Source organism: Microchirus variegatus (assembly GCF_963457635.1).
Source record: "Microchirus variegatus genome assembly, chromosome: 13".
In the NCBI taxonomy this organism is placed as follows: domain Eukaryota; kingdom Metazoa; phylum Chordata; class Actinopteri; order Pleuronectiformes; family Soleidae; genus Microchirus; species Microchirus variegatus.
This window is the reverse complement of record NC_139814.1, coordinates 19,517,906-19,544,919: the sequence shown is the minus strand read 5'-3', so window position 1 is coordinate 19,544,919 and position 27,014 is coordinate 19,517,906. Positions and strand designations below refer to the sequence as shown.

The 27,014-nt window shown below is 41.3% G+C and overlaps 1 protein-coding gene across 2 annotated transcripts in view; it reads right to left on the bottom strand.

Moving 5' to 3' along the window:
- The window catches only part of thrb (thyroid hormone receptor beta), a 95,164-nt gene extending 76,621 nt beyond the window's left edge, over positions 1–18,543 (bottom strand). For both annotated transcript variants that reach the window (XR_014592992.1, XM_083899803.1), the window contains exon 1: positions 18,299–18,543. The gene's annotated coding sequence lies outside the window, so the exon portion shown is untranslated. The remainder of the gene's footprint in view (positions 1–18,298) is intronic.
- Between the last annotated feature and the right edge of the window lie 8,471 nt (positions 18,544–27,014).

Sequence of the window (27,014 nt, the reverse complement as noted above, 5' to 3'; positions counted from 1 at the left end):
AAACAAGGGAGACATTTACCTAAATATCAACTTAACTTCTATGGTAAAGGATTTGGTAAATCTGGTTGGGTTCTGGACAGAGAAGTCTCTACAGTGCGACTGCGCCTCCTGCGTCATTTAAAGTCACTATTTCCTAAAATTTCTTATCAGCGTGTCTAATTCCACACGCTCGGCGAGTAGAAGCTGTGCTAACATACAATGTGTGATTCATTACAACTTGGTTCTGGTGTTTCCACAAAAAAGAAAAAAGACAGAGTGAAAATAAATGAAAGACCACCCCACAATGGCGAGAAAAACGCAGCCCCCAGAATTGGGACACAGCTATTATTTTGCAATAACCCGTCTCTGATTGGTTTCCCTGGCCTTCATTGAAAGTAAAACTCAGTATTCCAGTCACTGAATACTGAAATTACAACACAGCTGTTTTCTTTCAGCGACGTTCAGTTACCTGGTGACAAAACCACTCAAGTGAGGAATTATTCTTGGCTAAAGAAAAAATAGGGTCTTTGAGTCCAGGAGATGAATGCAGCTCACAGCTATCAACAACGTTGATATGTATGTAATGTTAAAGGTTGAGTGTGTATGCGATCACCTGATTGTACAAATTGTTGCTCTACATAGGCGGCCATTTTTGGACCACCATGTTTTTACAGTAGCTCACAGTGAACAAACGAAACATCTTTTGAGTTTTGATGCTAACGGGACGCTACATAGCTTCTCGAAAAACACTGGAGAGAAGTGAGGAAAATTCAGCTGCAACGTCGCCAATAAACGCTGCTTAATTTTAAATACTATTTAAAAATAGCAAAAATTGCAATTCTTTTTAAAGGTGCCATATGTAAGAATGCGGTCAAAAACGGTTACTACATTCAAATTCAAAATACCGAGGTCTTTTAGGTTTTGTTTTCTGACGTAACTGGCAACCCGTGGTTGCTCGGCAGCTGAGACTCTACTGACTGCAATGATTGGTAGACGGCGGTAGGTGGCGCCACATGCCAAAACATGATTTCAAAACATAAACATGATTTGCAGTCTGCAAAATATTTTTTTTAATGCAAATATTTTGTCTGTACTGTTGTTGTTGGTGAGTTCAGTTTGTTATATGAACATTATTCCTGAGTCTCTGTGACATATTAGAAGGATTTTATGACCAGTTGCTTTAGATTTATTACATAATGCACCTTTAACCGATTTCTCAGTCTTGATGTCAACAAACATAATTATCTACTTTTCAACTATCCACAGCGGCAATTTACATCGTTTTGTTTTTCTTGTACATTCAGGTTACCGTTGAGCTGATGATACTAAGAATAAGACGCGCGTTTGTTAGTGTTACCATGACAACGCAGGCGGCATCTGCTGCAGCACAGGCTGATCACACAGAGCGGAGACACAGTCCTCGATATATGTGCGAGACAATGTGTGTTAATTTGTCTGAGTTTTCTTTTGAAAACTACTCAATGATCAAAATAAATACACGGATTCAAAAGCATGAGCAGGAATTCTTTCAGTCTGCTGGTAATGGAGCAGCACCGTTGTGTTCTTTTCTTTAAGCCGACTTTGACAAAAACGAATAAAATCTTCATAACATTTAACAATATTGACGACTCTATTGTTGTGGTTCAGTGTTGTCAAATGAACACACATTATACAGTACGGGTTTAACTTTGAGACTAATCCATGACATCAGTACAAGGGGCAAACGAGAGACGCAGATTATCGATTTCCCTGCACTGAATCATAACTGTTGACGAGAGAAATACGATACATGTAAGAACAGAGTTTCATTCCCAGCCATGAGACTGCAATGGAAATCAATTCATGAGCATTTGATATGGCTGCAGGCGAGAGAAGCACTCTGAGGGGGAGCTTTGCCAAAACCCCACACAGGGTTTTTCCACACCCTGCAAAACATCAAATTAAAAGATTATTTAGGACATTTTGGGGCCAATTCCCTCAAATTTAAGGACCAGAAATAGTCGGGGGACATGAATCAAGGTTATTTACAACACTGTGAATTATTAGAATGAATGTTTTTTTTTTTCTTCACAAAATACAAGGATTTCAGGGATCCATGTGAACGCTACACAACAGGGACTTAAAGCTACAGTACGCATGTTATCAGTAATCTATGGTTTGAAAGTAACAGAAAAACACAAAGTTTCTTCTCTTCACGCGTCTTAAACGTTAGGAAACAGCGGCTGAGAGTTTGTGGAAAAAATCCACAATTATGGAGTAAAATGTACTCCACAAACACTGATGTAAAAACCCTCAGCGATGCTTTTTTTACCCGTTCAGTTGTGAGTAAGTGCACCTGCTCCTACACTACACCTGTCTTTGCTTTGCCAGCTAGCTGAGACGTCCTGGAAATGTGTCTTACTTCGATGCAAAGACACCAGAAAATGCATGTGAGGAAATGAAGAAGAGAAAGAAGAAAGAGTTTGTGTTGGTGAAAATGTTGCTTCAAATCTAGGTTTGTTAAACGAGTGTTATGCATCTATGTTAATATTCTGTACAAACACTGAACTTTACTCTTAGATTTTAGTTTATGTGTAAACAAACACATAAACTAAAGTCACAGTCACAGTTTAGTCATTAAAATGTTATGTAAATAAGTAACATAGTTGACAAAGTCAAAAGACACTTCAAGATCCCAAGGACAATCAGGTGTCCAGATGCAGAGCGCGCTGCAAACCGTGGATGTGTCGGCAGATTCGGTCCTTGAATTTAAGGGAATTAGTCCTGGAAAGTCCTTGAATTTGATGTCGTCCAAGGTGTTGGAACCCTCTTTAAGTTTAAAAAGTTACTCACGAACACTAATGTCCAGTCAAACTCTTTCCCACAGTAGCTTGTCGTTACTCAAACATGGCTTGGATTTCTCAGCACCTGCAGACGCCTGCTGTTGCAGCTTTATCTCGGGGAGTATTCAGGACGTTTCCCATGTCCAACAGCCAGACCAAATCAGTTTTTTTTTTATGAATGGGACACTGTCAGGAGTTTGGCTCCTTTCAACAGCCAACTGTTTGTGTGAGGGACTGGATATTTTCAACAGGTGGGAGGTTCTCCTTCAGCCTTGGTCCTTCTTCAAAACCTCAGAGTTGTGTTTAAAATAACGACCTCGCCTCCTGATTAAAGCAAACCATGGACTATTATCACAACTGGCATTGAGTAAATATATAAACATCCAGCCTTCAAAGCAAATTGAACTGACATTTAATATGACACGTGAATATATCAGCAAAACCTGTGCACATGCAGGAGACTCGCTAATAAATGTACAGTTAATCCAATATTCATTGCTCTTTAAGCTCTGGTTTGATCCCAAACAACTGCTGACATTTAACGTATTGGTTTTCTTCTTAATACACAGCTTTGTGTCGCAGAGACATAAACTGCACTGAGTTTACCTGACTATAGACACAGTGCAGTGTCAATGACCACAAATACAGAGTTTCCTTAACCTTTTTCTGCTGTCACTCGGGAGCAAAGACTCATGCTTAATGATCTGATATTATCAGTATTGACTGATTTAAAGGCTTCTGAGGCTTCGTAAAATGCCAAGAGGTGGGCTGAGTGCAGTGCTCAGTGAGAAAAGCCGTTTGTATAATTTCAAAACTTTACATTAAACTTTGAAGATTTGCACCCGGACCAACAAATAACATTAACTACACTTTCAGAAATAAGGGTTCCAAAAGGGTCCTTCTACAAGGGCTGAGGTTCTACCTGGAACCATTTGCTTCTGAAAAACCCTTTCCTGAAGAAAGAGTTTTTCAAGGGTTCTTGGTAACACTAATGGTTCCAGTAAGAACCATTTTGATCCAGAGAACCCTTTTAAAACCCCTTTCTTGGATAAAGGGTTTTAAAAGGGTTCCAGGTAGAACCTTTTTATAAAGGTTCTACCTGGAACCAAAAAGGGTTCTCCTATGAGGACAAGCCGAAGAACCTTATATGGTTCTACTTAGCACTTTAATTTCTAAGAGTGTAGATGCACATATACACTGGGCTACACCTGAAAAAAACTGGGTTAGGGGTTTAACTATTTAAATATATATTTTTTTTAATCCTTCTAATACTGTAATTAACATGACCGTTCATTTCATTCAGATTTTGTAAACGTACGTATGTGTCGCAAGCGTCGCAAACACAACATGGCCTGTTTTTTTTTTTCTTTAAAGAAACTAAAAGCACTTGTCCATTGCTGGTTTCCACTCATTTAAGGCTTTTATTGTGAAATATTTGTGAGACCTGGAGGAGCAAATTTCAATGGCATCATTAAAAGGCGATCAACATGAATGGTCCATTACCTTTATGACACATAAAGATTTCTATGGATTTAAGTGAGTGTTTTGGCTAATGAAAGTAAACTAGTCAAAGAATATTGTTTTAGTTTTATAGTATTTTAAGATATTTTAATGCACAAATGTTCCATATTGCAGCATAAATGTGGTTATTTTTGAATTCAACAGTGTCTAAACCAGCTATCTCCAGCAAGTATGGCCTTGTCCTCTAAATGATCCCACGTGTGCACAAAGATCACACAATACCTTTTGGCCTGGATAGCAACCACAACACAGTGGCAACAGTAACAGAGATCACTCTCCATATGGAGACCACCTTTGTTGTTGCACGGAAGCTCAAAGGGAGGATCATTTTCGCAAGGACGAGTCTTACAAAGCAGCGGGAAAGCGAGTGTGTCAGGACTGAGGGCACGGAGCAGTTTCACAGACCCAAACACAGAGACACCGCAGCAGAACTCGGCTGCAGGAGAGTGCACACAGCCTCAGACGGGAAGAGCACGAGTAGCCAGGGCGCCGCGCCAAGCCAAAACTGGAGCGGCTTCAAATCCGAGCGTCCTCAGATGACCCAACCAAAGTTTGAACTTGAACTCTGCAAAAACAAAGCGTACACGGACTGGAAATTCAAACTCAACCCAGAACAATCCTCTCCAAGTCGAAAGGAAAACTATCTGATCTCAAAGCTAAGTTTACAGCTCTCATAAAGACAGAGTCTAAAAGAGTTTCAGCTTGAAAACTGCCCTGATGTGTTTTACTGCAGGATTTTTTTTAGGGTCTTGATTTATGCCATAAAAACGTTTCTTTTCTCGACATTGACTGAAGATCGTTGGTGGGAGAAAAAAAATAATGAAAGAAGCTTTGTCTGCTTTTTTGAATTTTGTATCATCTGACGTCTTTTTATCGCAGCAGAAAAGTTCAGTGGCACAGCGGCTCAAGGACACAGCGGCGTGAGTGTTTTGCAGAGATGAAGCGCGAAAAAAAACCCTTTGGTTTGAGGACAACGAGCCAATCCTATCACTGCAATATTTTCACAAAAATAAAGGTGTGGGTGTGCGCAATTAAGCCTTCTTTATTTGCACACATTAAATGGAAAACCTGATACTATTAGTCCCATTCATCCATTTACTACTACAGCTCACATTTTGACTGGAATGTTACTGTCAGCATGAGCTCCCTTTGAGATGAAGGTCATGGAATATTTAAAAAAAAAAAAAAGTCATTATAAAAATGTTTTATTTCGCCTTTCAAAACCTTGTAAAAAAAAGAGACTCAATGTCATTACATTGATTTTTTTTTTTAAAGTCTCCTCAGGAATAAAATGTGCAATATGCAACATTCTGCACCCGCACAAGATCTCAGGCAACGAATATGAACACGGAAACTAGAGATTTTTGTTTAAACTATTGTGGCAGCGGCTGCAAATAAACCAACGTGACTGGAGCAGAAAACAGGGAAACGGCAGCGAGTCAGAGGATGTCAGCTGTGGAGGCAGAGTCTCTAATCCATCTTGGGGACAGATTGCGTTTATGCAGCTCAGGAATTTGGACACGCGTGTCCTCAAACCACCTCAGATTGGATCTGAGGACGCAGCGAGTCTGGATCTGGACGTTTGGTCCAGGTTTGATCTTGGAACTCGGACAACATAGAGATACTGAGCCACAACTAGGTATCAATCAAAGTCAGTGGATTGGGCTGAATTTTACTGATTTAAATGTACAGAACAGGCTGATTTCGTCAAATGAATGAGGGGATTTACCTGGCTGAAGAAGAGGGAGTTTACAGCGCGATAATAGTGGCGAAACCTACGTTAAGAGACGCTCCATCCACGTTCAATACATAGACTTTATGCACTCTGTGTTGTGAATACATAGAGAAATCCTGCACTTTTAACTTTTAACAGTTAGACAGATATTGTGATGCAACACTATAACATTAACTTTATCACAGGATTATAGAATCGTGATAATATATGTATCGTGTACCATGTATCTGTATCTCATCATATCGTGAGGTACCCTGTGATTCCCCACCCCCTATTGCATTGTGCTTTCATTTCACCCACTCCTCGTCTACAACATTATGAGAGTCACATGAGGGTCACGGGGGGGCAAGAGTCCATCACGGAGCAAACACACACACACAGAGAAAAACAACTATTCTCACTCACAATTGAAATGGTTCAAATAACCTCACGGTGAACATGCAAACACACAGAAAGACCCTCGGTCAAAGCAGGATTTGAACCGGTGACCTTTGTGCTGTGAGGCAGTCATGCTAGCCGTTACCCATTAATTCCAGTAACTCGAACAATTTGTGAAAAGTTTGACTGGTGGTGGTGCGTTTTTTTCCGTCAGTTCCTGTCAGCCCAAACCAAAAAAGTTTCTCAAGGCTAAAGAAATGCCAGTTTCAACACCGTTTCTTTTCGCAGCTGAAGCCATGTGGTTGTTTTTCTGACCGCAGACCCACAGGTACACGCGGTGAGTTTTTACGATGCCGTTTTGTGTTTGTGCTTAATGAGCTCACACGGCCAAACAGCCATTACTTCAGGGCAAAAACTGATTTTGACTTACAATAAAAGAAAAAAGAAAAAAGGCGGATAGTTTGCAGTGAAGGAAGCTAACAGCTAAAGTTAACAGCTGGCGTTTCTACGACGCTCGGGGTCAAATTTTCTTTGTGGCGAGCGCCTCGTCGTCATCGAGTGACATGATCTTTAAACAGGTCACAGCATTTCAAGGTTAATCACTTAAGCCCCTAATTAGCCAGCGTTTAAAGAGTTCCACCTCTCCACTCTTATCTGTGACAGCTGTAGAGTACAGTATGTACAGCCAAACACACATCACACCAACAGCCACACAGTTTTGTCAGGCGTTCTGCCTCACTGGCTCCGCTCAGACCTGACATTAAAGGCATAGTTCAGGTTTTACGGAGTGTGGGCGTACGGCGCGCCTGACACGTCGTCGGAGCTGACCACGCTGCCGTGGCTCCCACGGCACCAAGGACCAATTCAGCGCTTCAGCTTTCAGAGTAAACAAGGTCGAAATAAGTAAAAATGGAGTTTAAAGGTAATAAAACACACGCCTGCACAAGTCTATGACATAATAAGTTTAACCCTTTATCTTAACGTCAGGAAATGAAACACAAACTGCTTTCAAACCAATCCATCCATCCATCCATCTTCTACCACTTATCCGAGGTCGGGTCGCAAGAGTAGTAGCTTAAGCAGAGAATTCCAGACTTCCCTTTCCGCGGCCATTTTGTCCAGCTCTTCTGGGGGAATCCTGAGGTGTTCCCAGGCCAACCGAGAAACATAGTCTCTCCAGCGAGTCCTGGGTCTTCCTCGGGGCCTCCTCCCAGTGGGACGTGCCCGGTACACCTCACCAGGGAGGCGTCCAGGAGGCATCCTAACCAGGTGCCCGAGCCACCTCATCTGGCTTTTCTCAATGCGGAGGAGCAGCCGTTCTACACTGAGCCTCTCCCGGATGACCGAGCTTCTCACCCTATCTCTAAGGGAGAGCCCAGACACCCTGCGGAGGAAACCCATTTCGGCCGCTTGTATCCGCGTCCTCGTTCTTTCGGTCACTACCCACAGCTCGTGACCATAGTTGAGGATAGGAGCGCAGATCGACCGGTAAATTCTTCACCAAGACAGACCTCTGCAGAGTCGCCGCACCAATCCAACCAATTCAAACATTCAAACCAAGAATTATCAAACTAGTTGTTAATAATCGATTAAACGCGTCACACGCCTGCACCAAAGTTCATAGATCTCGAGGAGACGCAGGATCTGCCGCTCGGTTTGTGCCACTCGGGTAAATCTGAACGCCGTCGCGAAATAACACGTATGAACTTTACTGCTGGAGGCAGCAGCGATGATGAAAACCACCGACTTTCTCTATGAAATTCGGTGCAGAAAGTGACACGAAACCTGAAATCTTTGGTGAGATAAAGTGGGGGAAAAAACACATTCTTCAGATGTCATAGATGAAATCAGTTTCCCCTATGAAGTCTCAAATCTGTTCTCAGCACTGACTGTCACTGAGTCATAAAACCACACATTTAAAACACTTCAAGTGTCCATGTTATGCTTTGGTGGATTTGACATTTTCCCTATAAAGCGGCAGTTCGCTCGGTCAGATAGTCATTTTCCTCTTCCTCGCTGCATTCGTCAACAGTTTTCTCCAGCTCTGCCATGAAGAACGACTAAAATAACGACATCACTGTCTTGATCTTATAGCCAGTACCTGGCTAGGGTGTGTGTAGAACAGTAAAACACATTTCTTACAAGATCTTCTGATTCTGAGGACTGAGGCTGGTTTTCTTGCTAACTGACAATGGGGGGGGGGGGTGGACAGTTGAGACAGCCCACCCCCCAATCTCCTCACAACGGGACATTTAACCATCACAATGACTCTGAAGCTGTAAACGTAGCATAACAATCCAGCATAGTTCTGCTTTAATATGTGATGTTGGAGCTTTTTAAATGGCTAAAAATCTATTTTCAGTGTCACGTTAGCATCCGGACAGACCTGATCACCAGTGGAGCGCCCCTGAACTGAAAGAATGCAGAGTTCACACCTGGCGTAAGAAGAATGCGCCGCCACATGTGTCCTGCTCCGTGTGCAAACAAACATCCATGTCCTGTGTGTGTGTTCACCCAAAGAGCAAACAGTGTTGTTTTTAATCCAGTCACAGTGTACAGATGTGTCCGCTCTCAGTGTGTGAACGAGGAGAGAGCGGCTCGGAACATGCAGCTCTTCTATGAAATAACACTTTACCCAGAAAATAGAAAATCAATACGTGGCAGTGTGTTAATACTGTCGCAGTGGCCACAGATAAATCAATGTGTGGGAGCAGAGACGTAAAACACCTCCACTTCATTATCAATCTGCAGCAGCTACGGCTGGACAATATATCGATTATATATTATATCTATGTCTTAAGGTATCTGTGATGACTTTTCAATATTAAAAAATTACATATATTTATGTATTATTATTATTCTGAAAAAAGCGATTAAAAGCATCAATAAGGCTCGGTACCTTGAACCTATGAATGTGTGTATTTTAGTTTAGTTTATTTAAAAAAAAATTCATTTCAAGCCTAATTCTTAGATTTTGACCGTATTTATAGTGAATATTATTGTTCTAACACATGTAAACATCCGTCATTTAGAGAAATAAAGGTATTAGGTATTATCTCATAAGTCCAGAGAAACCACCTGTGTGCAGCTTTATATCCACATATATCTCTCCTATATCCAGATATTATTTATAAGCCATATCACCCTGCCCGACAGAGGTATTGATTTGATTTATACTGTGATATATATCAATATGGAATGATTAAAAATAAAGCCCTCATAGCAGGTAGTAACTCTCAGTACGTAGCAGGGCTGAGCATAGCTACTGATTTACTGAATATCATGAGACTGTGATTCACAAGGTTCCTGATTGATCTTGATCTCTAATTTGATTTGATCTCTAATTTGATTTGATGTTGATTCATTTCGGTTTCATGAACAATTTTGCTTGGTTATGAAAGATATTTTCATAGAACAACAAATGCTGTAAATCATTCAAAACCTGGATCTGTCCAACATCAGCAAATGGAATGAAACATAAAGAATTATTTTCACCACATTGTGTAACTCTACAGTACACATACAGTTACAATTACAAACAGCTAATAATATTCTGAATGGGTATTCAACCATATACATATGGGCACATACAAGCTATTATAAGTAGTTGCCAATTTACACCAATGTAACCCAGTCTCTCTGAATTATTGCACTACACCGATGGTTTTCAAACTTTTTTATACCAAATATCACCTGAGAAAACATTGCTCTCTCTCACCGACGTTCATCACATACCCAGGTTTATACGGTACAACAGTAATTATGAGGCTCGCGTACCACTGGTGGCACACGCACCAGAGTTTGAGAACCATGGCACTAGATGAAAGCGCATTCATATGCTACATGACACCATTCACGCTTTCTTGGACGCCCATGACAACATTGAAAATTCCGCCTCAGAGAGAGACAAGAAATGCTGATCTCGCATCTCTATTGATTATGAGCCAAGAAAGCGACAACAAACGCCAGACACGACCGCAGCGAAGGAACAACAACAACGTCAAAACTTCTCGTAACTACAGAGGAAAACACGGCAGCGGGCGAAAGAAGAATTAGCAGAAGCTTCAAACTAAGACTTAAAAGAACATCGGAACATCCACAATGACAGCAGCAGGACCAGCGCACGGGTATTAGCTGAATGTGACTTCACAGGGGCACCGTTCCCGCGGAGTGTTTAGAGAATCGCTCGTGTAAATGATGCATCCTCGGGCTACAGAGCTGAGCTCAAAGTGCAGAGAGCTTTGTATTTCAAATAACAAAACAAGAAACCATGGCATTTCAAACAAAATCAAACACATGAGACTTGCGTTAACGGAGAATTCCTCAGCTGTAAACATGAGTCTGTGTGTGTGTGTGTGTGCTTGTTTTGTCTGTCTCTCTGTCATAAACACTGACCTCATCAGGACCAGTAGTCCTCATGGAGAAGCAAAACCTGGTCCTAACGAGGCAGAAGCTCACTTCTGAGGAACGGGTAAAGTTTAGAGCTCTGGTAAAGTTAAGGTTAGGGTTCGTCATTAACTAGTTACGGTTAAGACGTTGTTTAGGGTTGTCCAATTGAGTCCTAAGAAGACTAGCTGCACAACCTGTGTGTGTGTGTGTGTGTGTGTGTGTGTGTGTGTGTGTGTGTGTACTCATGCATGGGCTCCACATGCATCTGTGATATACAGTGTATACATATCAAGTACAACAAAGACGGCACACTGTTTGGACTTGTTGAAAGGGCTGTTACTGAGCCGGCCGTAATCTCTCCACATCACATCAAATTATATTTGCAGTTAATCCATTTGTTTATCAAAGCCCCGGGGGCTGGGATTATGCCCCGGTTAATAAGTAGTGCATGTTACCGCTGCCACCAGGCATCATATTACCATGTTAAGTGCAGTTGCTTGATTAACCAATTGTTCGGTGGCGTAAGGCGACGACAAACACAAGGATTGAGGCTGACCGCGTCCGACATCGGTGTCGTTTAAAGCACCGGGTCGTGACCCACAGGTTTTTTTTTTTACCGGGTCCACCAAAGACGCGTGCAGCACCTTTTAGCTAAGATTTATGGGCCGTGAAAGAAGACGACTCAGGTCGGGTCACAGTCAGGCTGGAGTAAACGCAGACGTACACAGTTGTGAATCATCACCGACAAGCCTCTCATTAGGGAGGTTCATGTGATGTATGTCTTTAATAATCCAGTGCGGCCCACGGCGGATATAAAGACGGAAATGGCCTTGATGGGAAAACTTGACCTGAATCATCCACAGGATGTTGACTAAACAAAGACGTTCCTATAAACTTTATTTAACTCATCTCATCTGTGATTATACGCTCAAATCGAAACATTTGTCGTTAAATGACACAAATAAGTGCTCACTCTCACTGGAGATGTTGTGAGAGTACATCGCAAAGATATGATTTGTCACACTTTGACCTAAATATCATGATGATATCGTGTTGTGGCGTCTCCGAGCCCACAAAAACAGTTTAGCAACTACACCTGCGAAGATAATTCAATTTATTGTTGATTAATCAACTGTTAAATTAATAATTTTGAGCATATTTTTTAATAGTTAATACAAGTTTCTCAGATTTTTCTAATTACTTTGCTCCACGTAACAAAGAAATCAGTAAAACTGAAAACATTTGGTTTGCGGACAAAACAAGACATTTGAGAACATTTTGCATATAATATTCTAATTATATGCAAAATATGTACAATATTAATGGTATCTGCAGATATTGGCTTTAAAATGTATTATCAGATATCAACAAACATGCAAAGATTCCCCCCGATTTGGCTCAAGACTAAAAGTGTACGTTAAATAAACTGCTACCTCCTTGAATTCTATGTTTCTGTTCTCTGCAATTATTATTTTGTTATGTTTATCTATTATGCACAATGTAGAAAATGTATATATATGTCTGCTGTGACCTAAGTACAAACAATACTGTGTTAAATTCACTACATACAGAATAATAGCTACAGGATTCTACTACAGAAGGGACTAAATGACGTCTATATCTATCTGTCTATCGGATATCGGCCAATGTACTTCCGATATTATTGGATATCGGCAAAAAGTAAAATATCGTACAGCCCCAATAATATTTAAATTTCCCAACATTTGATCAAAAATTACCATGAAAATGGTCCAAAACATCCCTGAAACATACATACAGTACATCTGCTGCCACCTGAGTAAGAACAGTATTGTGTTAAATTCACTACAGAAGAGACTAAATGTCCTCCATGTCGATCTGTATCGGTTATCGGCAAAAGTACTTCCGAAATTGGATATCGGCAAAAAGTAAAATATTATTCATCCCTAATAAGATCTCAGGAACCCTGGCTGTTCCAAATGTCCCAACATTTGATCCAAAATGACCCTGAAAATGGTCCAAAATGTCCCTGAAACCATACCATAATTACTCTTCACCATGTCAATGAACCTCTTCTTAATGAACGCAGTCATCGTTTACTTCTCCTGATCCATAGGCGTTTTCTATCGGACTCGTGCTCCAGCTGAAGTTGGACTCAGATAAATCAATAGTGAATGTTAATGAAGCCGCCTCATCTTAAAGCGAGTCATTCATTCCTTTAATGAGCAGATACACAAACGAGGTTGGGCTACTTTATCGAGGCCAATAAAAACAGAAGTGTGAGGGTGTGTGTGTGTGCGTGTGTATCATAAGTAATATTTACTGCCCTCAAACTACCTGACAGTGGAGGAGTGTAAATGAATCATCTGGTGCATCCACGCCCGGCTTATAAAAGAGATCAAATAAAAACCGTAAAAAAAAGCTTTACATCGATTTGAATTAATGTCCTCTGGTTTTCACATTTTCACCAGTAGTTCGTAATTAATGAGACGCAAAGAAAATGCTGTAGTAACGGCCAGGTTGTCTGTCTGTCTGTCTGTGTGTGTGTGTGTGTGTGTGTGTGTGTGTGTGTTGTCTGATGTTGCAGCGCTCACCGGCGTCTCGTCTCAGAGTCAGGACTTGTTGTTATGTGAAATTGACAACTGTCGCCCCGCGGGGGTGGAGCGTCCACGTCGACTGGCAAACGTGTTCCAACACACCTCACATCATCGCTCACTGAGCTGAACATGATACACATGCGTCGCTGCTATTTGCCCACACTCACACTCACACACACCATTCTGACGTCACGTCTGCAGCTTTTCGCGAATATAAAGCATTAAACTATTATTAGATTAAAGTAAAAATGCTGTTTTATTCATAGACAATCCATCTCTGCCACGATTTGCATTTTATTTTATAGCTGAAGATTACACGGCTACAATGATATATACGAACCATTAAATACCGCCTGTGTGTTGCTATTATTAGGACTATTATTATTAATTTTTTACTTTTATTCAGACTCTTATAATTTCTTAGAAAGCTGTTAATTTGTTTGTTGACAACCGTGCCTCTGAATTGCCCCCTGGGGACTTTTTAAGTTTTTTTAATTGCACTGAATCGAGTTGAGTTTCACAGCTATGGAATCTCAGAGTAAAACAAGTTATACCTGTCACATGGAAACAGAATATTTCCCTGTACAGTCTTTTTATTTTTGGAAATATTTCTGTAAACACGGAATTGATTTCAAGAAAATCCCCCCAAACGACTATGACACTGTGACAGAAATACACCAAAATACACGGAGAATAAGACCTGCAACATATGCACATAACGCAGGTGCCCTTTAAATAAAAGGTATGTGTGCAATAATATGGGCACACAAAAAATATTCAGTGCCAATTAATAATCAGTTCACGTCACTTTATTTTCTGAACTTGCATATCTTACACATACACACATCTTACACACGTATTACATGTTATATTTGAAAGTGTATCAAACAAAATAAATAACAATGTTTGGGTGATAAATAAACACATTAACAATTATAATTATAACAATTATATTGAGTGCAAAGACTGAACTATTAGGCATATTTGAATGCATGAATATTTACACTTAAAATGTCACAATATCACTTTATAGTCATATACATATATACACACATAATACACATATATATGTACATACAGTATATATATACATATGCATACATATATACATATATACACATATATACATTTATATTTATTTATATTTAATGATGGCCCGTTCATGGCCCACGTGCAGTATCGTTACGGCCCACTAGGGAACTACGGTTCTTCTTCTTCTTCATTTGCGTAGTAAATGTCCGTCAATTAAAGTCGTCAGTGAGCAGCAGCCACCACGTCCGACTATACAAACAGAAACAGAAAAACAAACTGAAATCAAGAGCTGAATCCAGTAAAAAAAAAAAGAAAAGCAGAGGACAAATTGTCTTGACTTGTGGGGATTCCAAAAGAAGACTAAGAATGGAATGTTAAAATAATATAACATATTGTTTACCTACTTTATTATATGAATAAAATAACTTGTTTCTTCGTGTATGGCCCCTCAGATCAGTGATCTACTCATGCACTTGAACAATATCAGGACTGTGACTCTCTCTCTCTCTTAAACCAGGAGCGAAAACCTAATTAATGTTAGTGTTTGTTCTACCGTTTCACAGTTGATAAATATCTGACACCAGGTTTAATCGCAGCGTAATTGAATTAAACACAATGACAGCGCGTTAATGTACGTATAAGATCAACTGTCAGTCACATCATTCCACTCCAAATGTCAACGATCGCAGACGTTAAAACAACAAGTGCGAGCGGTGACTTTTGCACAGCAGAGTATGCAAGAGATAAACAAAACACGGAACATTAATTACTCTGAAACGCTCCTCGACTGCAAGTTGAGTGCCTGCGACTACTCGATCAGATGAAGACGTGTGGTGAAAACGTTTAACTCTGCACATGAAGGAAGCAACAACAGTATGTGATTTAAATCTTACCTTCTTTGGTTTCCTTCCACTGCCTTTGGTTTCCATAAAAACAAAGATGGTGAGATAGCGGTCCGTAACGATGAGCACTGCAGCTAGACTGAGGATACAGGATTTACGGCAGGTTCTATGTCAACAAGGCAATTAGGGATGAGTCGATATGATGAGTATCTGGATCTGGATCAGACATCGTAAATGTCGTAAATTTAAATCATTTATTAACAATATGAATGCAACAATAACCAGCCAGAGAGTCATGTAGCGCTGTGTTGCTCTGAAGGTTCTAGCAATCTGACGTTAAGGTCACTAAATCTAACCTCTGATGGAAGGAAACACCTTTGTGGTGAGATACAGACCTGCAGTCTGTAGCGTGGTTCCAGTATGATAATTAAATGTTTAAATCCAGGGTTTTCCACCACTGAATAAGGTCACGTCTGATGCTACAAACACGCGCTAGTTGAAAGTTTTTAAAAGTCCAATATCGTGCATGACTAATATCACATAAATGCATCATTAGAAATGAAAATAGAGCGTTATGAGAGCAATTGTAACTGTTTTGTAAATGGTGTTTATAGTTACAGGTGCTCAGCTCAAAGAGATAAGTAGATTAATTAAACTTTAACTACAGTAAAATAAAAAATGCTTTTAAAAAGACTCATTGAACTGGTATTGTTATCAGTAGATTATCAGGATTGCGATATCTGTATCAAACATGTGTGAAGAGTGATATCAAAGCATTATAAAATAATAACTCAGGGGGCAGGGCCCCGATATATCAAACCCGCCTCTTATCAAGCCCCGCCCCATTCCAGGAGTTCTGCAGCGAGGACTTTCTCTGTGGGTTTGGAGAGAGATATTTACAAACACACGCTCGGAGACACTGACGAATCAGAGCAGACGGGGAGAGGAAACGGGAATTTAATTTTCAAATGCAGCAACATTTTCAACATTACAGCATTTAAGACTATTCCAGTGGGCGGGGAAAAGAACACTTTAAAGATGACAAATGATGCTGCCTTCAATGACTGCTTGGAAACTTCCATGACTTTGTCAGGCATATTTTCTTCTGGTTTGTATACTGTATAATATCACAGATATCTACCATGTATCCAGCATTTTTATAGTGGAAAAAAATAATCCCCTGCATTGTACATTAAATCTACTGTCTACTGCGCAGCATTACAGTATTACATTTTCTTTGTTTCAATTATTTAGTCTGTTTTTTTTATTTTTAACCTCTCATAACCTGTTAAACACACCTGAAATAAATCAATCCGAATCAATCATTAGTTCCTTCTAAATGTTTAGTTTTATCACTGAATGCTGCATATTCCATGTTATGTATATTCTGATTGTTTTAATGTATTCTGTATTTCAGATTAATATTATGATTTTTTTTTCTTTTTTGGAATAGCTATTTGTTATTTTGTCTGCCTACAACACTGTTAAATGTGCTAATGCCTGACTTAGCCATGAGTCTGGTGCCGAAAGACACTTTTAAGGTTGTAATGATAAACAATTGTTTGTATAAATCTACTTGTTGTCATATTCCCCGACACTTTGTGTTCCCTGAACGTCTCATGTTGACATATGGACGAGGAGAAGCCTCCTACAGTCAGACACACACACACACACACACACACACACACACACACACACACACACACACACACACACACACACACACACACACACACACACACACACACACACACACACACACACACACACAGAGTGGTGGAACGTGGGCAAAACTTGTATTTCCTGACAGCCAGTGAAGGCACCATGTAACCGTCATGACGGCAACATGTCACAGACTTTACAGTTAACATCCATGCAAACAGGTCAATAAGCACAGTTAACAAGTGTCTCTAAATACGGATTCAACACGCAGATAATCCGACTTTCACCGAGCTAATGTTGACACTTATTGACAGATAAGTGACGCAAGCACGTCGCACTCACCAGTGACACACACACTCAACTTTAATGTTCACAAGTGCTGCCTTATTGTTATGTGTTGTTACTATGATCGAATAGCACTAGCTAACAGCACTGTCAACACCGTCTCACCTGCTGTCGCTGCATGCTAAGTGTCGAACGGTCGCTTCGCTGAACTTTGTGTTGCTAGAGCGAAAGCAATAGTTACGTCAGTGAGACGAAACATGTCTGACTTATTTTTTAAGGACACACAAGTAAAAGTGAGGCACACGCTGCCAGAAGGGTATTATCATAAGCTGCTGAAATGCCCTGCGGCTCTGCACTGTGGCGGAAACTATCATTTGGGCCCATAAACTCCTCTCTTTGACAAAGCTAGCTCGGATGTGTTGCTGCTCCCGTGTACTCACAGAACCCCGAGCGAAAAATCACACGTTTTTACCTTCCCCGCGCATTTAATTCACACAAGCAAGACCACACGACAACTTGGGAGTGATTTTCCGACACGCGGCGAGCCCGTGTTGAATTCGGCGTGACTAAAAAGCACCTGTTGTGAAATAAAAAGTGAAACTTTTCTGGTAAATTCCCCCCTCTTCCTGTTCTGTCGTACCGACAAAAACACACCACCGTGGGCGTTAAGGGGGTAGCGCCTCGCAGTCGTGAACTTCAAATAACCAGTATTGAAGTGCTGCACGGCGGACAAAATGTACTCCGAATTGTCAAAAAGACTCAATACATTCTTGAAAACTCCGAGTCATGTCCGCCCGAGCGTGAACCGTGTGCCGGCTGGCGAGGCAGCACTAAATTGCACGAAATGTGAACGGAGTTCGGCAAACACACTGTTTTCCCCCCCCGGTCTATGACATGCACATTGAGAGCTATGTTGAAAGCGTCAACAGTGACATGGACATTTAAGCTCCGGGAGCGTAATGAACGCTGTTATTGTGTCAACTACCCAGTTTGGGAAGAGAAGCTGTCACTGGTCACAGTGTTGTCAAAATAAATAAATAAATAAATAAAAATAAATAAAAAATATATGTGACATACCGCACATAGAAGACGAAGCTCGTATCCAAGAATTATGTGGAGTCCCGGTGTGTGTGCATTCCTCCTCAGCAGGAACCAGTGTCGATTTCCGTCGGCTAAAGTGAACGGGACGCAGCGCCAGGGTTTAACCTGAAATGACCCGCGCTGGTGCAAATCAGGCGAGGGCTCTGCGTGTTTCTGCGTGTGTGTCTGTGTGTGTGTGTGTGTGTGTGTGCACTGTATCTGCGTGGGTCACTGTGGGAGAGAGAGAGAGTGAGAGAGAGCAGTGTATGCGGCAGCAGAGACAGGAGGGGAAGAAGAAGAAAAAAGAAGAAGAAGAAGAAAAAAAACAACTTCCAGCCGAAAACAAAGCTTTAAATATTAAAATAAGAGAAACGACACAGTGAAGTTGCAGCGCGGTGACTGATCGCTACGGGGGAATCAGAGAGTCGAATCACGGACACGGACCGAGCAGCAGAAGCCTCGCCCTGATTACAAACTCTCAAGTTTTTTCTTTTTTCTTTTTTCTTTTTTCTTTTTTTTTGTCTTCTGGTCGATGGTGGTTGGCTGCTTTTACAGTTACAGGCCCTGGATCATGCCAGCAAGACAGGAAACACTGTTCCAACTGTGAGTGAAGGACTATGAATGAATCATAAACAATCGTCGTATAAAATAACTTTATTATGCTGTTTCTATCGATCCCTATATCATTATTTATTTCCCGAATATTGATCATTTTACTAGTGCTTATTCATTATTGTTAATAATAGTATTGCTAGGGTTTTTAATTCTTATTCTTCTTATCACCAGGGCCAGCCAAAGCCATTATGGGGCCCAAATATGAGCTAAATTTGGGGGCCCCTCCCACCACCCAGGACTCACCTGTGCTCGACTATTATTGATGCAAATGTAACATGTAGTGCAACAAAACAAGTTTTTTCTTCTTCTTATGTGCATAATATTAAAAAATAATATTAATAAAAGTAATAAAATAAAAAAGTTGCGTTAACTTTGAAGTATGTGTTTATATCTTTGTCTATACAATTTTAACCTAGTAATGGAAAAATGCTCCGTGTTTTAAGGTTGTGTTGTTGTTTATTTGTTTTGCAGTGTCCTTGAGTGTGGAAAAGGCGCTAATAAATAAAATGCATTATTATTATTGACTCCACACCTTTCATTTTCCTTTAGTAAACATCATAAAGGGCGGCGACATCACAAAAATGCATTTTAAAACCGTTTTAATTTGCACTTCACTTCATATTCAAAGTGAAGCACTCGGTGTGCTGCTACTGAACTCATAAAATAGCCAAACACAACAACAAACTGACAAACCGGTTTAATCTCAGCGTTAATTTTTAAAACTGGCACGCATTCGCGATCTTCAACTGCAAAATAAAACCAAATAAGTTACAATAAACACAATTTAGATTTGTACAGGAACGTTTCTGAAGATAGATTCTAGATTTCCAAGCAGCCACTTAGTTTGCTCCTCGGGCCGGCTCTGCTTATCATTATAATAAAAACTTTATTATCATTATTAACTTTATTACTGGGCCTGTGGTGTAAAACACATTTGCAAAAATTGGTGTGTGTTTTAAATTTCAGCGCATCTGTGTGTGTGTGTGTGTGTGTGTGTGAGTGAGAGAGAACTTTGTGTTTTATTTTTATAATTAGAATGAGTTATTTTTGCACACTCAGCAGTTAGCGATAGTGATTTTGTCCTCTGCATATAACCTGTCCTTTTTTAAAACCTTTAACCTTTGTATATAACGTGATATATCAATCAAATTTGATCAAGCAATTTATTTATTTCATTTCATTTCGCAAGGTCATTTCATAACCTTTAGGTCAGTGATTCCCAAAGACTGGGGCGAGACCCCACAGGTGGGTCGCTGGGAATATTTTTTGGGGTCATCGTCAACCTTTTACTCAAAATGTATGTGTTATTATGTTTTAAATAAGATGCGTTTAAATTAAGTTTCAATGAATTTCCCAAACACCTTGTGGAAATGATTTGTTTACCAATTCAAAAATGATAATATTAGGTGTTTTAGATATTTATTATTCACACTACATTTTTTTTTCATACCTCTTTTGCGTTCGTATGGACGTTACGCAATACTTCCTCTAGAGGGCACTGCCTACTGCGAAGTTGCAAGCAGCAACAAACATGGCAACCATTCAAAGTTTGTTGTTGTGGTTTCGCTTGATCTGAAATAGACACAGAAACACAAGACCACTGAATGTATCGTCATCATATGCAGTAAATGGATGGAAACAGACTGCTCTATACTGCCCCCTACGATTTCTGTTGGTATTGCTCCGTTTGGTCTGTAAAACAATTCATGCAAAGTACGGCACAGATTAGCTCTCAATTCATCTTGTGATTTGTCTCACAGTAGTTTGTCATCATTAAAAAGCGATGTATCTTATTTTCATCTCATATCTTGTCATCGTAGTCTCTGGTAAATGTGCACTAAATCCAGCTGGATGAATTCCAGCGGGGCAAGTCAATTATTTGTGCAAGGTTTCAAAGTCTTCAGGCAGGTATTTGGCAAGCGTCCCCGTCATGCCTACGGTACCTTGAACGACACCAATCACAAGCTGTGAGCCTGTTCTCTTACCCTATATCACCTTTGCCTCAGTGTACTGTATGTTTAACTTGGACACCTTCCAAGTGCGTGGTTTCGTCTGTGCCGCGCAGGAGTCGATGGTCTTTGAACATCCAGTACAGAAAGAGGCGTAACACCCATACGTCCTCCACCCAGTCGGCTTTATCTGCCACGTCTGAGACACCGCAACGCCAACAGACATCGCCTGGAAGCTGTAGTCCTGTGAGATACAGCCGGGAGCAGAAGGCTGCTTTTCAAAACACTCTTATACTATCTCCTTTTATTACACCCAGAGTGTTCCTGGGGTGACATTTTGTTATAAAGTCTACTTTTTATGTGTACTTCCACCTCTTTATTGACTTTTTTAACAGCCTGCAAAGAATGTCCAAGAACAGTTTGTGTTCAAATAAAGAAGTGCGTCGGGGGAACCGGGTGGCATGAGTACGAGAAGAAAAGCGTGGACTAGCATGAACTTTGGATAATGTCTAGAGACGAATGTAGCGGAGGATTCCCTGGTTTGGCTTGAACAAGAACAAGGCAGGACTCTTAGGCTGGGTTTATAGTCGCTGTGGTGTGGTTTATAGTCGCCATAGTGTGCCGGGCGTGCACCAAAAGTGATATATATCATATCCTGGGTTGCACCGGGCGCGTAAGCTCCAAAAAGTGGCGCGACGCTATTGCGTGCACCTCTGGATTTTTCTAACTTTGTCGGCTGTGGCGCGCGCCAACTCTTAATTTTCAAGGGGATCGTCAGAACGTTACAAAAAGACGACGGTTTTTGCCGTAGAACGTGAAAAAAAAAAGAGGGTGTGCTTTGTGAAGGCCAAAAGACGAGCCCATAGAAAGAGTGGTGACCCAGGGGGAAATTCTGGTGGATTATAGGATGTTTGTGACCATCAGTGGAAACACCTAGAGACGGACAGTCATTTTGAGACCAACGTACGTGATATGCAGGAAGTTGGAAGGATGTTTACTACTGTTATCCTGCAGCACAACTTGAATATTTTGGTTGTACGCCCCCTGCTGTTGCGGCGTATACTGCAACGAAAAACGCGATGAGCATAAACGCTTCCGTACATACTTGTATGGTCGCGCCGCCTGCCACCTAGCCACCTGGCATGCATACTACATCAAATTTCACACACTTTTGCGTCACCGTGTGCGTGCAGATTTCCACCCGCAGACGCTCGTCTAAACGTGAAATAAAAAAGTGGGAACGCAACGCCACTTTTGCGGTTTGTGTTCAGATCGTTGTCGTGTAAAGCCAGCCTTAGGGTTTGGTTCTTCCTTCCTTAGTTATCCTGATTTCTTTTAGTCGTTCCGCACATCTCCTGCTGTCACACTACTGTACATCTCAGTTCAAGTGGAAAATAGTTCAACATATTGTAAAACCTAAGATCATTTTTAAGAGTGTTGGAACAGGTAAGTGTTTATATATATATAGCACTTCATGACAACTCAAGGCTTAGCTTAGCTTACAGCTTAGCCACACGCAGCACTATGTCTATATCACACACACACACACACACACACAACCTGAAGGTGTGTGTCAGGGCGTGTGCAGTCAAACTGTGTGTCGAAGACAAAGCCACGCCCCTTCTGCTGCATATGTAAATCACAGTTGTTACTGTTAGTGTGAAAAATGCAGAACCTGTTTTGGTCCTGAGAAGAATATCAGGTTACTTATCTTGCGATGATGACAATTTCACTTTATATTTCAGCCGAAACTATCGTTTTTCGGCGTCCTGCTCGTATCTTTGCAAGCTCTAAATTGAAATCTATCAAGTCGAATGACTAGTGAGCTGAATATCTAGCAAGTGAATGGGAAAACCACATTATTTTACTCCTACTTTTGTTTTCTTCTCGGCTCACATTTCCCCAAAACAAACAAAGCTCCAGGTGTGAAAGCTTCACTAAGAAAGCTTCCCGTCGATGCCTTTGATCACAGGTTTGTTTCGTCAGAGCGATGAGGAGCCGCTCAATGTGAGAAACGAGGACGTTCTGTGTCCTCTTCGTGGACACTGGACACAGAATGACGCCTTGTGTCAGCTCCTGCAGGCCGTGGTGGACATAAACCACAGCTGCAATCAGCTGACAGGGAGCTAACCACAATCTATTAGTCACGCTCCAATCATCATCGCTGCTCTCTCTCTCTCTCTCTCTCTCTCTCTCTCTCACCAATGCGGCTCGTTTCAATAATTCCATTTGAAGTATAATAGTTTATTTGTCAGAGACAATGAGGAAAACATTACATCACATCAACGTAGTCAGAAACACATGTCTCACATGTAGGAATCTCGAGCCAAGGCTATAATTTGCAATCGCTGTCCCTCATTAGGCATTTCTAAGAAGGCATTGAAAAGAGATAAAAACATCCTTTCATGTACAATTTATATACAATTACACTATTCTCAAAAATAAATCAATGATCTGAAACCATTTCAGACCCATTAACTCCTCGCTCTTATTTGTTTTGAGTTCCGTGTTTGGCTTAACGCGCTGCAGAGAGTGTTCTTGACTGAACTTGTGCACAGAGGCGCAGCTTGTGAACAGGCAAGGCAAGCAACTGCTTGGGGCCCCGAGCCGATAGGGCCCCCCCCCCCGAGACTTGAGCCTGGGGGCTGTTTTTACTGAAAATGTGCAGTGACCAGGCGCATTCCCTTCCCCCTCTTAAAATACAATGGGCGATTTGCAATGACATCTCAGTAGGAAACCTCCCTAAAGGGGCCCCACCTCACGTTAACCTGTGTGAAATTATCGTTCTGCAAGTTTTTAAAAAGCTATTTACAGTATTTTTTATTGTTCTTTACATTTATATTCGCACATACTTTTTAATTACAAGGGTTTTTCCATGTTATTTCATTCGTTTCGAAAAAAAATAATATTTTGAACTCATACGTTGTTTTTGCTTAGGGCCCCTACAGACTCTGCTCCGCCTCTGCTTGTGCAGCAATGATTTCAGTGTCTTCAGCTGTTTCTACAGCTGCAACTAAGGATTATTTTCATAACTGATGAACCCGTCTGGGATTGTCTTGATTAAGCAAAGAGTTTCATGTTTATTGATTTCATTGTTAAATGGAGCAAAGGAAAATCAGAGAACTGGATTTAATTGATTTGTTCCCAGTATAGGGAACACACAGCACAGTCAGGGATTAAACGCTGAACTGCCAGTGTGTTCTTCTCTGGAATATATTTTTTTTTTAAGTAATTCTCTCTATGATTCATGTCTTATTGTTATTCTTAATCTTTTTTTTTTTTTTTTTTTTGACTGTGACCCAGTTTTTCCACATGCATCATTTAAGTTTCATTTAAGTGAAACCTAACGTAAGCTGATCTGATATTAGTCCAAACTTTGGCTTTGATGATGTCGAACACAGAGAATTGTTGATCCGCAACTGACTCCGACACAACAGTCGTTAGCAGCGATTTGGACGGATCGCTGGGACAAAACTGAAGCAGCAGAGCAGAGACCTAGTTCTGTCATCATTCATCTGGGTTTTTCATAACCACAATTCCACGGCGCGCGACGTCTGATCAAGCTCCTTCGACTGCACATCGCGCATACCTAAGCTTTCAACTGCATAAAGTTACCGTGTGGCCATTGCAGGATGGATCATCATCACCTCCATCTCAGTTTAAGGCTCAGTCATAAACCTCATCTGTTGTCTTTCCATCAAGATATGGTTCGGTTTGGAAACGAGGCGAGTACGGGCTGTAGACAACGTCAGCCAGATACAGCGAGCGACAGCTTACAAGCGCGACCGTACCATTTCACCCTGGTACCCCTATAAGGGAAGGGTGCCAAATGATGTGTTTCCATCATTGGTACGGTACGGTTTGGACTGGTAAAGCCCTGGGTCAGGGTTGCATCGAGACGGCTACGTAGCTTGACGTCGTGCCAGACGACGATGGAGGACGACCAGCAGCTGGTTCTTTCCTGCTCGGTTTGTGGCTGTTTGTCTCAACAAGACGTCAAGTTTTGGTTTTTTTTGAGAATAGACTGCGGGCTTTGAAGAAACCCCGTTTTTTCTCATGGGTGGAGCTGACCGTACCGTACCATTTTACTCCCAAGCGGAGAGGGCCAAAGATTGAGTCGGTTGGAGTTGGATATTTTGGTACTTTTCTGAGTGGAATTGCAAAAAAATCATCTGTACCTAAACCAAACCGTTCCACTTAATGGAGACGCAGTTATTTTATAGCCCTCAATCTCCCCCTCTGTCCTCATCCATGTAATGCACTTTATTTCTATAGCCCTTTACGACAACCCGCAGCGGAGTGCTTTACAAAACAAAAGCATTACAGACACACAGCATGTGACCTACGAGAAGTCATTACTGTATCTAATGGTGCACTCATGTGTCGCTTTAGCGCCTGACAGTGGACGAGCCTGACCCTGTCAGAGGTCAGCAGAGCAGCGTCTGCTGTGGACGACTACGTAGCAAGAGTTGTGCAGTGTTGATCACTGTCGTGTTCACTTTGTCCAAGAAGAAAAGAAAAGTATTATATTATCTTATTATATTTTATTAGAAAACTTGTTTATAGTATTAATATTATTCCTGCTGGATGGCTGCCTCACTTCTGTTTTTATGTTCACAGTGTGTTCCTCTGTTGCCGTGTTTTATTTTTTATCCGGTGAAACACTTGAAGCACTGCTTTGTATGATCAGGTGAGTCATTGAACAACCTGGTCAGAGAGGCTCCTGTCATCCTAGAGCTAAACACACTGCAGGGATTTGATTGGCACCTGTTGGTATATTTGCATATGCTGTATATGCCTTTGGAAAGTCGCACATTTCTCAAATTCCCGCCAACACACAAAGCAGCAGCCGACCTGCAACGCTAAGCTTTAAATTCCAGTCCGGTCGCATGTTTGTTGATGCCTTTGTGTGAGACTTCGCTAATTATTTAACAAGGGAAGAAGGACTTGAATGAAAATTGCATCAATCTGCTCTGAAATCCCCCAGCGTTCGCTTCAAAGTGACTTCTTCTTCTTTTAGTTTTGTTGTGCTTCGTCTGAGGTGTGATGCAAAAACAACAAACGGTGATGTGTTGGCAGCTGACCCTGTCAACCTGCTCTCTGTCTCTCTCTGATCTTCCCCACCTATACTGAATTATCTGTGTGTGTGTGTGTGTGTGTGTGCGTGTGTGTGTGTGTGTGTGTGTATGCGTGCGTGAGTGCATTTTCAGCTGAGTGGCCACTCCCTCTAGCCACTGGGGCATTTATTTTGTTCTGGGAGCTGTCAAGAAGTCTTTTGATCACACACACACACACACACACACACACACACACACACACACACACACACACACACACACACACACACACACACACACACACACACACACACACACACACACACACACACACACACACACACTTACCCTGACCTTAATCTAAGCGTAAATCTAACCGGTTTCTCTGAAATGAGCTTCTGGCTCATTAGGACCAGGTTTTGGTCTCCATGTGTTTATGTCAATATCTCCTATGACACATCTGTGTGTGTGTGTGTGTGTGTGTGTGTGTGTGTGTGTGTGTGTGTGTGTGTGTGTGTGTGTGTGTGTGTGTGTGTGTGTGTGTGTGTGTGTGTGAGGGATCATCTGCTGAGATGATTGTAGTAAGTTATGATCACGAGCAGGTGTGCGAATGAATAAAAGCATCATGGGGGTTTTCAAAGGTCGGTAACATTGTAACACAACCAACATTTGTTGAGCCTGTGACTCATAATTATATCTATGCAAATGTTCAGGTGACACAGTTGGTAAATTCTCCCATTTGGACCATCGCCAAAACCAAAAACCTCAAAACCTTTGTGGAGTTTGAAAAGCAGCAGCGTTGAACACGCCCCAGAAAAACGACACCATGATAAATGCATTATAAAGTGAAACCATGAGTGTTGAATCGGCCCGAGAAGAACTCCCCCCCCCGGGGGCCCAAACTGAGAGGGGCCCCAGAAAACTGTTGATTATCATGCAGTGACTGTTATGCTCAAAGCCCCTTAAAGTGATGGTTCAGTTTTTATTTGTTTAAATGAGGTGCTGACACACACACACACATGCAAACACACACACACACAGCCCTGACTTCACTGTGTGTCGTGCCTGAACCAGTCTGAGGTGCAGAGGCTT